Source organism: Orcinus orca, chromosome 1 (assembly GCF_937001465.1).
Source record: "Orcinus orca chromosome 1, mOrcOrc1.1, whole genome shotgun sequence".
NCBI classification, from domain to species: domain Eukaryota; kingdom Metazoa; phylum Chordata; class Mammalia; order Artiodactyla; family Delphinidae; genus Orcinus; species Orcinus orca.
The window spans coordinates 129,034,678-129,050,266 of NC_064559.1; the positions used below are offsets into that span (position 1 = coordinate 129,034,678).

Below are 15,589 nucleotides of genomic sequence, written 5' to 3' on the forward strand. Positions count from 1 at the left end.
GCTAATTAAATTAACTTGACCAAGATAGTTTCTCCATGTCCCCAAAATTTTAAAGTTAAATCAAAACCGATGTATAAATCTACCAATGTATTGGTTATTTCTAAAGCGGCCATGTCACAGTGGACACCAACACAGCCCAGGCCGGGATCCAACGTGGGCTCCAAGCCTGGGCTCCATGGGAACAGTCAGGTGGAGACTATACGTCTGGAGCTCAGAGATGATGTCAGAGAAACCAGGATTGAAAGCATCAGATAGACAGCAGACAGCGGAGGAGCAGCGAAGTCAGACACTGAAAATATATCAACTAAGAAAATCAGACAAGGCAGGGATGGGTCAAAGGAAGGATCCAACTAGGTCAGAATGTGGATGATAAAAGCAAGCGGTAACCAAGCAACCCGGGTGATCTCTGATACCTGTGTACGTTTTCCTCCCGGCTTTGTTGTATTTGTCCACTGGTGAGGGTGTTAGGTATTGGAGTCAGATGTTAATTATTATAAAAAGGAAATCAAAGGCCTACAGATAGACTCTGACCTTGATAAACATCCAGGGCACAGCTAGTGGAATTAGCTCAAGGATGCTGGATGCTGTCTCACCTATTTCTCCAAGAAGCTTTTTTGGCAATCCCAAAGACTATGAATGATGATTCCAGTTTGACTGTAGATCTTGAAATAGATGTCTAAAGAAGTCTTGATAAACCCTTTTATAAAATGTAATGAGAATACTTTTCCAATTCACTGTGAGGCAAGCAGCCAACTTCCTAAGGAGTTTGATCAGCAAATGGGGTTTTGAAACAACACATCCATCCGCTTCTTCTGCAAGAACTTCTCAAAGCTGGAAGGGGAGACGTGTGCTGCCTACCCACCCACTCTGCACTGTGACGCCCTTTGCTCCCTACCCAGCTGATCAAAGTGGCCTAAATCTATCAGCCAATTAGTTCTGGATCCATTTGTCTTCTTATTTAACCTACAGAGAAAAATCTACTGCTCTAAAGATACTACTTTCAAATCCAAGCTTACTCCTTCCACGCCTCCTTTTCCCTCAAAACCAACTGTTTTGCTTTGAAGTGGACAGAACTGGTAGGAAGTTCTATTTTTGCACCTGCCCATCCAGCTGCCTTTCACTAACGTGAGTCCTTCACCCTCCAGACACCAGATGAGCTCCCACACTTCCCCCTGGCCCCACCGACAGGGGTCCAGGGATCTCCCAACCACTCTAAGTGCCCCCCACTTCCTCCAGCGTCTCCAACCCCAAGACCCAGGCTGCTCCACTGCAACCTGTTTTACCATCCAGCAGACAAATGGTTTCCAAAGAGTGGGCTGTGACCCATTAATAGTTGATGAGTTTCTCAGAACACAGAACAGAAACAGAAATAGAGTAGAAATAGAAATGAAAATAGAAACAATGCACAGTAAGGGTACATATTGTTTCATGAAACCTGTTTCAGATACACATACACTTACTTGTGCTCTGAGTCAATGTGAAAATTGTACTGTGCTGTCATCCAGAAATGCCTGAAACAAGTCTTTCTCCATATAGTCAGACCTCCCCCTTGCTACTGGGCCCGCTGCTCAGAGACTCCTTTCCCCGTGCCGGCTCAAGCTCTGAACAGACTGCCAGCTGTCTTCTTCATCGGCTGTTTGCACAAACCTTGGCCTTTTAGAGTGACTCACAAGCTCCTTCTCATGTAGCCACAGGACTGCCCTCTCCTTGAACAGACCAATGTTCTGAGCAAACACACACACACACACACACACACACACACACACACACACACACACACACACACACACACACACACACACACACACCCCTTTGCTATCCTTAGCCCTCTTTTCAGGATCTGCTCACAGCACCTCCAACTGTCTCACTATGAATAACAAACCCAGAGCAGCAGGACTCCATTTCTTTGCTACCTTTCATCTCCAACAAGAAAAAACATCACCAAAGTCACTCTTGAAACACCTTAGATTTTCTTACAAAATTAACTTCACTTTCCTGATGTAATGCGTTCCCTGATGTAATACATCCAGTGCCTGATACCAACGCCAGGGGAAAGCAGCTCATCCCTAAAGCCTGTCTGCCATCCTTGAGAACAGATGGCTACTCCACCGCCATGTTGCTCTCTCTTCTTCCTCTCACAAGGCAAATGGAAGGAGAGAAGGCACAACGAGGTGATTGTAGGAGCATGGGGGCATCCTTTCCTCTCTCAAGGACAAGGGCGAAAGCTGTCCAGCACAGCTCCACCCCCAGTCCTGCCCTCCCACGTCCAATCGCCCACAATTCTCACCCAGACAATTCATGCATTATCTTCCTCTACAGAAAAACTCGTTTTCTGTATCTTCCTGTAGACCGTTCAGTTTACTTTTCTCAGTCAAACTGAGTATCCCACTTTTTAATCTTCCAAGAGATAACAAAGCTAAATGAGTCCTTAATCTGCAGGATGTGGGACATTAGTTCGACAAGAAGGGAGTGGGGAGACAATGAGGTCTGAAGGTCTCTTATGAAGCAAACTGCTCAGTTTCCTCTCTTACATGGAAGGCCAGCTTTGAGGGAGGAACATAAACGTGGGGCATCGGTTAGAGCACCAAGGGAGAGAGTGAACAGGTCTGAGAACTGCAGGACAGCTGTGCTAGGCTCTGAAGGGCGAGAAACACTCTCAAAGGGAAAGGGAAAAAGGGCAAGTCACATCTAGGGCACATTCTAGAATTCCCCTCACAGCCCCACCACTCCCTCTCTGCAACCCGGCCTTTTCCCCATTTCCCAGTCAGGAATCCAGGGCTCCTTTAGCACCTCTCTGGTCACCTGGTTATTGGGAGGACAGGCCCTCCAGCCCCACCCAAGTCGCTTCTTCCTCCTTCCCCACTCCTAGCTGGGAAAGTTCTTAACCAGTCTAGCACTGAGTTAAATTTCTGATGGCTCCCTGCTCCGGAGGCCTCTCTTTACCTTGCTAATCAAATGAATCTCTCTCCGATGGAGATTTCAGAAAAATGAAGGAAAAGGTAGGCCAACTCTTGCATCCATACCCTAGGGTCTATGTAGAAGGCTTCCTTCTTTGGAATTTACTATAAAGTTTCAGCCCCTTGACCACTGCCATTCCTAGGCACCTCGAAGTATACAGCTTGAGTCGCAAAAAGCCATTCTTCTTTCCAACAAGGTAAAGAAGGATTAGAGTGAAAGGAACAGGAACAGAAAGCTAATAGTGTAAAAAAGCATGACTGACTGAGCAGCTGGGTGTGAGGCATCCACCCTAGATAGGTAAAACTCACGCAAGATCACACAGTAAGGATTCAAACTCTGGAGGGAGGTAATGTGACAAAAGGGAGCTGCAGGGGTAGGGAAAAAAAGGCATCCTGAAAATATATTATCCTCAGGATCACCTAATGGCAGAGGAAGGAGGATGGCAAATAAACTAAAATCCATGGTTCCTCAAGCCAATCTTTCAAATTTTCTAGTGTTGCAGGAGTCCACTTTTCTAACTTAGTTTCACCCATACAATTTAAGGACAAGATAAACAAGGGAAAAATTCTCTACTTCACATACTTCACATATAGCACACTTAAAAGGGGACTGGCATTAATTCTACCGTATTACCTTAACTGGCTACACAAAGATGAAACTGCATTCCAAACTATACCCTGTGCTCACACAGCAGTATCTCACTTAAAATACACAATCTAAGATCCATTTTTCTCAACTCCGTTTATGAATGGCTGAAGATTTTACTAAAGTGACAGGTTTTTTCCTACTACACATCAGCTCCTAACATCCACACAGACTCTTCCAACTTGTCCCCAAATTGGAATCAGATTCATTTAAACATTATCAAAGATCACTCTTTAAGAATAATTTTATAATTTCATATAAAAATGTGCACCACATTCACACTCAGCTGTGTACAACTAAGAAAATACTGGCCAGCAACAGTGAACCTTTAATGAACTTAGACAACTCAAAGCGCTTTCACGGAGGGCGACAGGAAAATGCTAGCATTATGGATCCCATTTCATGGCTGGGTAAACCGAGGTACTTAGTTCAATAAACTTGCTCGGGTATACAGTGGTAGAGATAGAAACAGAAACCAATTTCTCCCTCTGACTCTGCGCCCAGTCCCTCTCCCACTAGACTCTTCAGCACTCGGTAGCTAAAAATGGGACCCACTTGAGAACTGCAAGCGTAAATAAAAGCTTCTTGTTTTATTTAGTAGTGGGGAGGTGTAAGAGGGGGAGACTTACCCACTTGATGCACCTGATCCTGTACCGGCCTCTAACAAGAAAGCTTTCCCTGGATGCCCAAAGCACCCATCCCTTTGAGCTGGGACCCGGGAGGCACCCCCAGGCAGCCCCATCAGCCCGAATCACACAGCCCGGGAAACGCGAGTGGAACGCTGGGCGTCTGGGCAGCGCTGGGGCCGCGGGCCTCGGGGACACCATCTGCGCCCAGAGCTGCGCCGGAGCCCGCCGGGCTAGGAGGATGCTGAGCCGGCAGCACACACCTGCTGGAGCCCTCCGCGGAGCCCTGGGCCGCCTCCCGCGCCGGGGACGCCCACCCAGCCTCCAGGCGCCGGAGCCCTCGGCCGCGCTAGGCCGGGGGCGGGAAGCCGCGGCGCCCCTGCCAGCGGGCTGCGCTCGGCGGCGCAGGAGAGCCACGGGGCAAAGCGAGCCCGCCCTCCTCCCGAGCCCTCTCCAAACGGCGTCACCTGTGCCGGGTCCCGGGGCGACTCGCGCGCGGGCAGCGGTGCGCCGGGCCGGGAGAGGGCGGCGAGTGGTTACAGTCGCCTGGTCATCCGGCCCGGCCCGAGGGCTGGCGCCGGCCAGAGCCGCCCCGCGAGATGCTCTTTGGGAGCCAGGGGAGCCAGGGGAGCCAGGGGAGCCGCGGGCTCCGAGCCGCAGGGAGGAACAGCCGCGGAGGATACTGCTACCGCCGCGGCCGCCGCGCCCGCCTGGACTGCGGGCTCGGGTTACCGCAGAGCGGCTCCTTAAAGGGGCCGCGGCGCTCGGGCTCGGGCTCCCGCTCCGGCTCCAGGAGGCTCCGACCCCAGGCCAAAGTGGGCGGGGCCCGGGGCCCCGAGGCCGGCAGTAGGGCAGACCTTCGGGTGCTGGAACTTGGGTCCCGGAAAGGGCTCAAAACCGGGAACACCCGAGGCGGGCTGCGGTGGGATCCTGGAAGAGCACACCTCGCCAGGGACAGAGCGTAAGGTTCCTCGGCTTTCCAAAGCAAGTAACAAAACTAGCAAGTGGGACAATGGCCTGAGTCCGCTTCCGCAGCGGTCAGTACCTGGGCTAGCCACGTAACCAAAATTCTTTTCAGATTATGAATTTACATTTTTCCTTAGTTGCCCAAATTCTGGTTAATGAAGCGCATGGTTTGATTATCAGAAAGGAGGTGAAAGGGCAATTGCTGATTTTTCCTGCTACGTCTCTCTTAGCCAAAGTCCCTCGCAGTTTTTGGTTTGGGGCTGCAGATGCGTTCCAAACTGGGTAGGGGGCGTGTGTGGAAGAGGCAAGTTCTTTTGGAGCAGCCTCCTCCGGAATCCCTGAAAAACACCACCTACACGCGGAGCCCCTCTGCTGTCAGGGTGGGGAAGTAGGATTTGGAAATTTTTGGGTGCTGGCTGGGAATTCCAAGTTGCCCAGTGCATAAAGTTTGCCGTTAAATAGTAGCTCTTCTGACCTGTTAAATACGGCCTCAAAAACTTCCGGGTGTCCTGGATCAAAAAGATAGAATTGTTCTGAATCAAACAAAATAATGAAGAAATATATTTAGGCTGTTATAATTTGCAAAAAAAAGAAATCACAAATACTTTTTTTAGAAAGAACCTCACTGAGGTTCAATTTCTTCATCTCTATAATGGGGATAATAATTCACACACATCTCTGAAGTGTCTTGGCAAATGGACTTCAGACTGACTTAGAAAAGACAAAACCTATTCCAAGCTACAGTGACAGAAAACTGCCCTGTAGTCAAGCAGGGAGGAAGATCTTGCAGGCCCCCAAGTGCATGTTCCCCTTTTTCTCCCCAAGATTCTCAGAACATACCAGGGTACCAATACCCTTTGACAACAACCTGTCCCATCACAGTCGCTTCACAGTGTGCATAGTCCTTGACAACTTTGGTTTGCCCCATACCTGTCTATGCACTCACACAGGTATTTCGTAACTATCCACGGACAGGATGGTTGTAGGTGCACATCAGTGGGATCAGCCCTGCAAGTACAGATTACACACATTATCTCAGGAATCTGCATCAAGACTACCTCTTCCAGGGGCTTCCCTGGTGGCAAGGTGGTTAGGAATCCACCTGCCAATGCAGGGGACACTGGTTCGATCCCTGGTTCTCTTATTTTCTTCCCATAATATATATGTCTTACTTTTGTCTCTATTTTTATTTTTAATGAAAGTAATACAGTTAAGTGAAAATTCAAGTGGTTCTTAAAGGCTTTTAACAAAAAATATCCAGGAGTCCCATCAGTCCCCTGACCAACTTCTCCCCCACCTAGCTTCACCCCAGTTCCCCACAACCCTGCTAGGTGTTCTTCATTTCCTAAATGATAAACTTATACCAATGTTTCTTGATTTTCAGGTTTAGACATTACTTATTGACTTCTTGTCATGGTATTTGAGTATTTAGCTCTTTTATACACACCACCACCCACTTTGCCCTCACCCTTCCTTCTGACATAGCCACATCCCGACTCTCGTTCAAGTCAGCAGTTAGGGTTGTACCATCTTGACAATACAAATATAGGGTGTTGCTGAATCAAGTAAGTTACCATAATAACGCTTTTCTTGAAAATCTCCTGTTCTTTCTGGAGTTAAAAATTGCTTTATTTTTTCACTTTTAAAAAAATGTACCTAACCTGAATTTTATCCAGATGCTTCAATGTAACTATCAAATGCCCATCAATAATATCTTCTAGGGCTTCCCTGGTGGCACAGTGGTTGGGAGTCCGCCTGCCAATGCAGGGGACACGGGTTCAAGCCCTGGTCTGGGAAGATCCCACGTGCTGCAGAGCAGCTAAGCCCGTGCGCCACAACTGCTGAGCCTGTGCTCTAGAGCCTGTGTGCCACAGCTACTGAAGCCCATGTGCCTGGAGCCCATGCTCCGCAACAAGGGAAGCCATCGCAATGAGAAGCCCGTGCACTGCAACGAAGAGTAGCCCCTGCTCACCGCAACTAGGGAAACCCCGTGCACAGCAACAAAAGACCCAACACAGCCTAAATAAATAAATAAATAATAAAATAAATAAATTTATTTTAAAAATAATAATAATATCTTCTAATGCCCAAACACGTGATTTTTCATTTATTCTTTTACTTTGCTAAAGCACAGACCCCAGCAGCTTACTCAGAAGGGGTGCATAGAAGATAAATTTTTAGAGGGCTTGACTGTCTGAAAATGTCTTTATTCTATTCTCATCCTTGATTGATAATTTGGATAAACTGAAGATCATTTTCCCTTAGCATTTTAAAAGCACTGTTCCACTGTCTTTTACTTTCAGTGTTGCCACTGCAATGTCTAATACCTTTCTAGTTCCCATTCCTCTGTATCTGACCTATTTTTCCTTCTAGAATCGTCCCATTATCTCTAGTAGTCTAAAAGTTCACAGTGATGTACCTTAGAATGGTTCTTTTTTCATTGATTGTGCTGGATACTCAGGGGTTCTTTTGATCTTATCTGCAATTATTTTCTTTTATTATTTCTTTGCTAATTTCCTCCCTCCCATTTTCTTGTTCTCTCTTTGTGAGCTCTTGTTACTAGGATGTTGGGACTTCAATATTATTCTCTAGATTTATTGTCGTTTTATCTGATTGATTATCTCTGCATCTTTCTTTTCTACTAAGACAGAGATTCTAAATTGGGGGGAGGGGAACTTCCCTGGTGGCGCAGTGGTTAAGAATCCGCCTGCCAATGCAGGAGACACGGGTTCGAGCCCTGGTCCAGGAAGATCCTACATGCTGCAGAGCAACTAAGCCCGTGCGCCGCAACTACTGAGTCTGTGCTCTAGAGCCCGCATGCCACAACTACTGAAGCCTGTGTGCCTAGAGCCTGTGCTCCACAGCAAGAGAAGCCACCACAATGAGAAGCCCGCGCACAGCAACGAAGAGTAGCCCCCACTCACTGCAACTAGAGAAAGCCTGCCCGCAGCAGCAAAGACCCAACGCAGCCAATAAATAAATAATAAAAAAAAAATGGCAGGGAGGGAGAGTTGATTCTCCCCACCCCAGCCATTTGGCAATGTCTAGTGATATTTTTGGTGGTCACCACAGGAAAAAGGGGCAGGCACTGGCCTCTAGTGAGTAAAGGCCAGGGAGGCTGCTAAGCCTGTAACAATGCACAGGACAGCCTCCCACGACAAAGAATTTCCAGCCACAAATGTCAGTCATGCCAAGGCTGAGAAATTCTGGACCAGGAGAATTACTTAACTTTATCTTCCAACCTTCTAAAGTTTCTATTTCAGACATATTTTTCTTTCCCATTCTCTGATTAGCTCTTTTGTTATGGGAACTCTCCATCAAAAAATAAACTCCTTTCTCCAGAAAAGAAATTTCATACTTCACAGAAAGATTGTGTTGGTAGTGGTACAGTCAGGGTGGAGTGCCTGAGTGCAGGCTGGCTGTATGAGGTGGGGAGGAGAACCAGTGGTCCAAGAGCTTTGTAAACAACTTTGGTCAATCCCCCTTCTTCAGGTTTATTCCTCAACCTGCCTTCCACCATACAGTGCACCTCCAAATGCTGTCTCCTCCAAGCACTTAGGTTAGCCCCTCTCCCAATTTGCCAAGTCAATTACAGTCGGCCTTCCATTCCTGTGGATGTGGAACCCGGTCATAAGGAGGGCAGACTGTACTTCACCATTTTATGTAAGGAACTTGAATATCCATGGATTGTGTTATCCAAAGGAGGTCCTGGAAGCAATCCCCCAAAGATACCGAGGTATAACTGCATCTCTACTCCATCCAACTTCTGGCTTCCAAAATTTACTGAGATCTCCCATCTGCTGTGTACTTTTCTCCAGTCCTCTTCTTTCTTGTGGCTTATATCTTGTAAACCCCTTTGTACACTATCATTTTAGTGCTACTCTGCAAAGAACAAGTGATTTTAAAAAATTAAGTAACAGAAAGGGACCCAAAACAGAGGAAGGGGAAGAACATAATTTTTCTTAAATTTCTAACTTATTTTTTTAATTGTGCCAAAATATTTTCATAAATTAAAAAAGTTTTTTACAAATTAAATAGATGTTAACAATTACTAGTTTACGTATATGTTTATAACTTTTAGATCAGTTTGTTGAATATCCTTCCAGATACTTTTCCATGCATACTTGCATATACTTTAGGATTTTTTAAATAACAAAATGAATTAAAACAGTACATATTATTGTGTAATTGCTCAGACTATTCCATTCAATGGGTGCACCATAATGTATTTAACCAATCTCTTACTGTTGGACATTTATAGACCTTACTGTTGGACCAAATTTTCAGTTTTCCCAATACAGTAAAGTAGTAATGTCTGACTAGAAATTAATTCTAAGATTCAAAGCCAGTTTCAAGGTTAACAGGGAAACACTGGAGGATTCCTGCTCAGATCAAGAGGAAGAAAAACAAAAAAAGAGGAAGACAAGGGAGATGGCCACTCTCCCACTGCTAATACAGTGGTACTGGAAGTATCAGTCAAGGGTACTAGTGAAAGAGAAAAAGTAAAGACAATAACCATTGGGAAAAAAAGATTATAAAGTTGTTAATATTTGTAGACTATGATTACATACTTGGAAAACCCAAGAAAATCAACTGAAAAATATATAAACAATAGAAAATTAAGTATGGGAGCAGGATATAAAATTAATTTGTGGAAATCTGATATATATATAGATATATATGTATACATATAACTGTGTACATGTGTGTATATATACATATATAAATACACATATATATTTGTATACACACACACACACACACACACACACACACAATACCCCCTTACAAAATAAAAGAAAGAAAAGCTTCCACTTACAACTGCAGCAAAAAATATAAAGTGCCTAGGAATAAATTTAACAATACGAATAACAATATAAATATGAAAAACTTATATGAGAAAACCTTTAAAACACTCCTACAGGACCCAAAGTAGACTCGGAACAATGAAAAGATAGACCACGTTGTTGAATAGGAAAAGTCAACGTATGTCAATTCTCCCTAAATTTTAATTTTTAAATTTATTGCAATGTCAATGAAAATACTATTTTCTGGAATAGGACAAGCTGATTCTAAAGTTCATATGGAAAAATAAACAAGCAAGAATCACAGAAAAACTCTTTTGAAAAGGAAGAATAGCTTCCTATGTATTAAAAAATACTACAGAACCTCAATAATGAAATACTTTTGGATAAGCCATAGGAATAGAGAGACTAATGGAATTGAATAAAAAGTCCAGAAATAGACCCAAATTAGGGGCATCTCAAACCACTGGTATAAAATAGACGTTTTAATAAATGGATAACATCTGGAAAAAATTAATTTAAATCTATATCTCATATTGTATACTAGGATAAATTCCAAATGGGTCAAATATTTAAATACATACTGTGAACACACACAAATGTACTCTAAGAAAATATAGGTGAATTCTTTTCTTACCTTGGAATGGGAAGGCCTTTCTAACTGTGACTCAAAATCTAGAAGCCATAAAATATTAATAAATGTAACTAATTAAAAATCAAAAACTACTACAAGGCAAAAACTAATAACAATAACATAAGCAAAGTTGAAACACAAATTACAAACTAGGGGAAAAAAATCTGGTACTCAAATCGCAGATAAAGGGCTAACCTCCTTAATGTATAAGAAGCTTCTAGAAATCAAGAAGAAAAAATTCTGCCACTCAAAAAGAAAAAAGAAAAGAAGACCTTAACAGAAAAGTGACAGAAAAAGAAATATAAAAATGACCCTTACACATTATAAATGGCCCTCATTCATAAAGATAAGCAAATTAAAACTAACCAACCACATCTCATACACAGATTGTTATTTTACTTTCTCACTATTCTCTGACTTTGGAGCATTCACTTCCCACTACATTCTCTTTAGATTGGAATCTACCCATTATCATTTTGAGAAAAAATGGGAAATTTATGAAGCTATGTCTTTCTTTAAGTTCTATAGCACATTTTGTTAACAGCGCAGATAGACCTTAACTGGATAACATTAGAGTGTTACTGTTTATCAACATAAAAAAATACATGCTTGCTGTTTTGAAATATGAAGAACCCATATATCATTATGATAAAAATCAGAACAAGTATGTTCCCTATCTTCATCCTATTAACAAATTAAAAAAAATAAATTTGATAGTTAAATTATTCATAACTAGAGTTAAATACAATTTTAAAATTTAGAAATATTCCTTAGTATAAACATCTCCTACCCTAGCCCCATCCTCTGCCAAATATATTCAGTTCCAAAAGAATCAAATTTTTGTAGTGATATAATTCAACTACTTCACTAGTCATGTGTTCATATGCACTGGTCATATGAACTATCTTAAAAGTAACTAAAAAGAAAAAATTTCTTAGCAATTTCCATGACAGTATTGTTTTAATATACAAACATATTATCTCCCTTATATGTCCCAATCAAATTGATCTCCTAATGTCATCATGACTATCATTCATCTGATAGTATTACGGTAATCAACCCAAGATTTAAATCCTGTTCATCACTAACTGAAGTTCCTGTTTTAGGCACTCTGTATGAGAAGTTAGAAGCATCAAGAATGAGAGTTATGGGGGATTGGTTCAAGATGGTGGAGTAGAAGGACGTGCTCTCACTCCCTCTTGCAAGAGCACTGGAATCACAACTAACTGCTGAACAATCATCGACAGGAGGACACTGGAACTCACCAAAAAAGATACCCACATCCAAAGACAAAGGAGAAGCCAAAATGAGATGGTAGGAGGGGCGCAATCACAATAAAATCAAATCCCATAACTGCTAGGTGGGTGACTCACAAACTGGAGAACACTTATACAACAGAAGTCCACCACTGGAGTGAAGGTTCTGAGCCCCACGTCAGGCTTCCCAACCTGGGGGTCTGGCAATGGGAGGAGGAATTCTTAGATAATCAGACTTTGAAAGCTAGCAGGATTTGATTGCAGGACTTCAACAGGACAGGGGGAAACAGAAACTCCACTCTTGGGGGGCACACATAAAGTGATGTGCACATCCGGACCCAGGTGAAGGAGCAGTGACCCCATAGGAGACTGAACCAGACCTACCTGCTAGTGTTGGAGGGTCTACTGCAGAAGCGGAGGGTGGCTGTGTCTCACCGTGAGGACAAGGATCTCATTCAGATTCGATGGAGAAATCAAAAGCTTTACAGACAGGCAAAAAGCTAAGAGAATTCAGCACCACCAAAACAGCTCTACAACAAATGCTAAAGGAACTTCTCTAAGTGGGAAACACAAGAGAAGAAAAGGACCTACAAAAACAAACCCAAAACAATTAAGAAAATGGTAATAAGAACATACATATCGATAATTACCTTAAACGGGAATGGATTAAATGCTCCAACCAAAAGACACAGGCTCACTGAATGGATACAAAAACAAGACCCATATATATGCTGTTTAAAAAAGATCCACTTTAGACCTAGGGACACATACAGACTGAAAGTGAGGGGATGGAAAAAGATATTCCATGCAAATGGAAATCAAAAGAAAGCTGGAGTAGCAATACTCATATCAGATAAAATAGGCTTTAAAATAAAGAATGTTACAAGACACAAGTAAGGACACTACATAATATCAAGGGATCAATCCAAGAAGAAGGTATAACAATTATAAATATATATGCACTCAACGTAGGAGCACCTCAATACATAAGGCAACTGCTAACACCTATAAAATAGGAAATTGACAGTGACACAATAATAGTGGAGGACTTTAAAACACTTCACTTACACCAATGGACAGATCATCCAAACATAAAATTAATAAGGAAACAGAAGCTTTAAATGACAATTAGACCAGATAGATTTATTGATATTTATAGAACATTCCATCCAAAAACAGCAGATTACACTTTCTTCTCAAGTGCACACAAAACATTCTCCAGGATAGATCACATCTTGGGTCACAAATCAAGCCTCAGTAAATTTAAGAAAATTGAAATCATATCAAGCATCTTTTCTGACCACAATGCTATGAGATTAGAAATCAAATACAGGGAAAAAAACACAAAAAACACAAACACATGGAGGCTAAACAATACGTTACTAAATAACCAAGAGATCACTGAAGAAATCAAAGAGAAAATCCAAAAATACCTAGAGACAAATGACAATGGAAACTCGATGATCCAAAACCTATGGGATGCAGCAAAAGCAGTTCTAAGAGGGAAGTTTATAGCAATACAAGCCTACTTCAAGAAACAACAAACATCTCAAATAAACAACCTAACCTTACACCTAAAGGAAGTAGAGAAAGAAGAACAAACAAAACCAAAAGTTAGTAGAAGGAAAGAAATCATAAAGATCAGAGCATAACTAAATGAAATAGAAACCAAGAAGACAATAGCAAAGATCAATAAAACTAAAAGCTGGTTCTTTGAGAAGATAAACAAAATTGATAAACCATTAGCCAGACTCATCAAGAAAAAGAGGGAGAGGACTCAAATCAATAAAATTAGAAATGAAAAAGAAGTTACGACACTGCAGAAATACAAAGCATCCTAAGAGACTACGACAAGCAACTCTATGCCAATAAAATGGACAACCTGGAAAAAATGGACAAATTCTTAGAAAGGTATAACCTTCCAAGACTGAACCAGGAAGAAATAGAAAATATGAACAGACCAATCACAAGTAATGAAATTGAAACTGTGATTGATTAAAAATCTTCCAACAAACAAAAGTCCAGGACCAGATGGCTTCACTGGTGAATTCTATCAAACATTTAGAGAAGAGCTATCACCCATCCTTCTCAAACTCCTCCAAAAAATTGCAGAGGAAGGAAAACTCCCAAACTCATTCTATGAGACCACCATCACCCTGATACCAAAACCAGACAAAGATACTACAAAAAAAGAAGACTGCAGACCAATATCACTGATGAATATAAATGCAAAAATCCTCAACAGAATACTAGCAAACTGAATCCAAAAACACATTAAAAGGTTCATACACCATGAACAAGTGGGATTTACCCCTGGGATGCAAGGATTCTTCAATATACTCAAATCAATCAATGTGACACACTGTGTTAACAAATTGAAGAAGAAAAACCATATGATCATCTCAATAGATGCAGAAAAAGCTTTTGACAGAATTCAACACCCATTTATGATAAAAACTCTCCAGAAAGTGGGCATAGAGGAAACCTACCTCAACATAATGAAGGCCATATACAACAAACCCACAGCAAACATCATTCTCAATGGTGAAAAACTGAAAGCATTTCCTCTAAGATCAGGAACAAGACAAGGATGTCCACTCTCACCACTACTATTCAACATAGTTTTGGAAGTCCTAGCCATGGCAATCAGAGAAAAAAAGGAAATAAAAGGAATCCAAATTGGAAAAGAAGAAGTAAAACTGTCACTGTTTACAGATGACATGATACTATACATACAGAATCCTAAAATGCCACCAGAAAACTACTAGAGTGGATCAATGAATTTAGTAAAGTTGCAGGATACAAAATTAATGCACAGAAATCTCTTGCATTCTTTTTTTTTTTTTAACATCTTTATTGGGGTATAATTGCTTTACAATGGTGTGTTAGTTTCTGCTTTCTTGCATCCTTATACACAAATGATGAAAAATCTGAAAGAGAAATTAAGGAAACACTCCCATTTACCATTGCAACAAAAAGAATAAACTACCTAGGAATAAACCTACCTAGGGAGACAAAAGACCTGTATGCAGAAAATTATAAGACACTGATGAAAGGAATTGAAGATGATACAAACAGATTTACAGTTATACCATATTCTTGGATTGGAAGAATCAACATTGTGAAAATGACTCTACTACCCAAAGCAATCTACAGATTCAATGCAATCCCTATCAAATTACCAATGGCATTTTCTACAGAACTAGAACAAAAAATCTTAAAATTTGTATGGAGACACAAAAGAACCCAAATATCCAAAGCAGTTTTAAGCGAAAAAAATAGAGCTGGAGGAATCAGACTCCTGACTTCAGACTATACTACAAAGCTACAGGAAACAAGACAATATGGTACTGGCACAAAACAGAAACATAGATCAATGGAAAAGGACAGAAAGCCCAGAGATAATCCCACACACCTATGGTCAACTAATCTATGACAAAGGACGCAAGGATATACAGTGGAGAAAATACAGTCTCTTCAATAAGTGGTGCTGGAAAAACTGGACAGCTACATGTAAAAGAATGAAATTAGAACACTCCCTAACACCATACACAAAAATAAACTCAAAATGGATTTGAGACCTAAATGTAAGACCAGACACTATAAAACTCTTATAGGAAAACATGGGAAGAACGCTCTTTGACATAAATCACAGCAAGATCTTTTTTGATCTACCCCCTGAGTAATGGAAATAAAAAC

The 15,589-nt window shown here is 41.8% G+C and overlaps 1 protein-coding gene across 16 annotated transcripts in view; it reads right to left on the reverse strand.

Annotated features, from left to right (window-relative positions):
* Positions 1 to 15,589, reverse strand: part of TLCD4 (TLC domain containing 4) — a 106,308-nt gene that overhangs the window by 60,267 nt on the left and 30,452 nt on the right. For 2 of the 16 annotated variants that reach the window (XM_049714887.1, XM_033433317.2), the window contains exons 2-3: positions 6,126 to 6,203; positions 5,671 to 5,728 (exon numbers count right to left, since the gene is read on the reverse strand). The exons of 2 other annotated variants lie outside the window; for them this stretch is intronic. The gene's annotated coding sequence lies outside the window, so the exon portion shown is untranslated. Of the gene's footprint in view, positions 1 to 4,696; positions 4,962 to 5,670; positions 5,729 to 6,125; positions 9,078 to 10,637; positions 10,676 to 15,589 lie in introns of those variants that run through there. 12 more of the 16 variants (XM_033433313.2, XM_033433307.2, XM_049714883.1 and 9 more) reach the window with 11 other exon arrangements.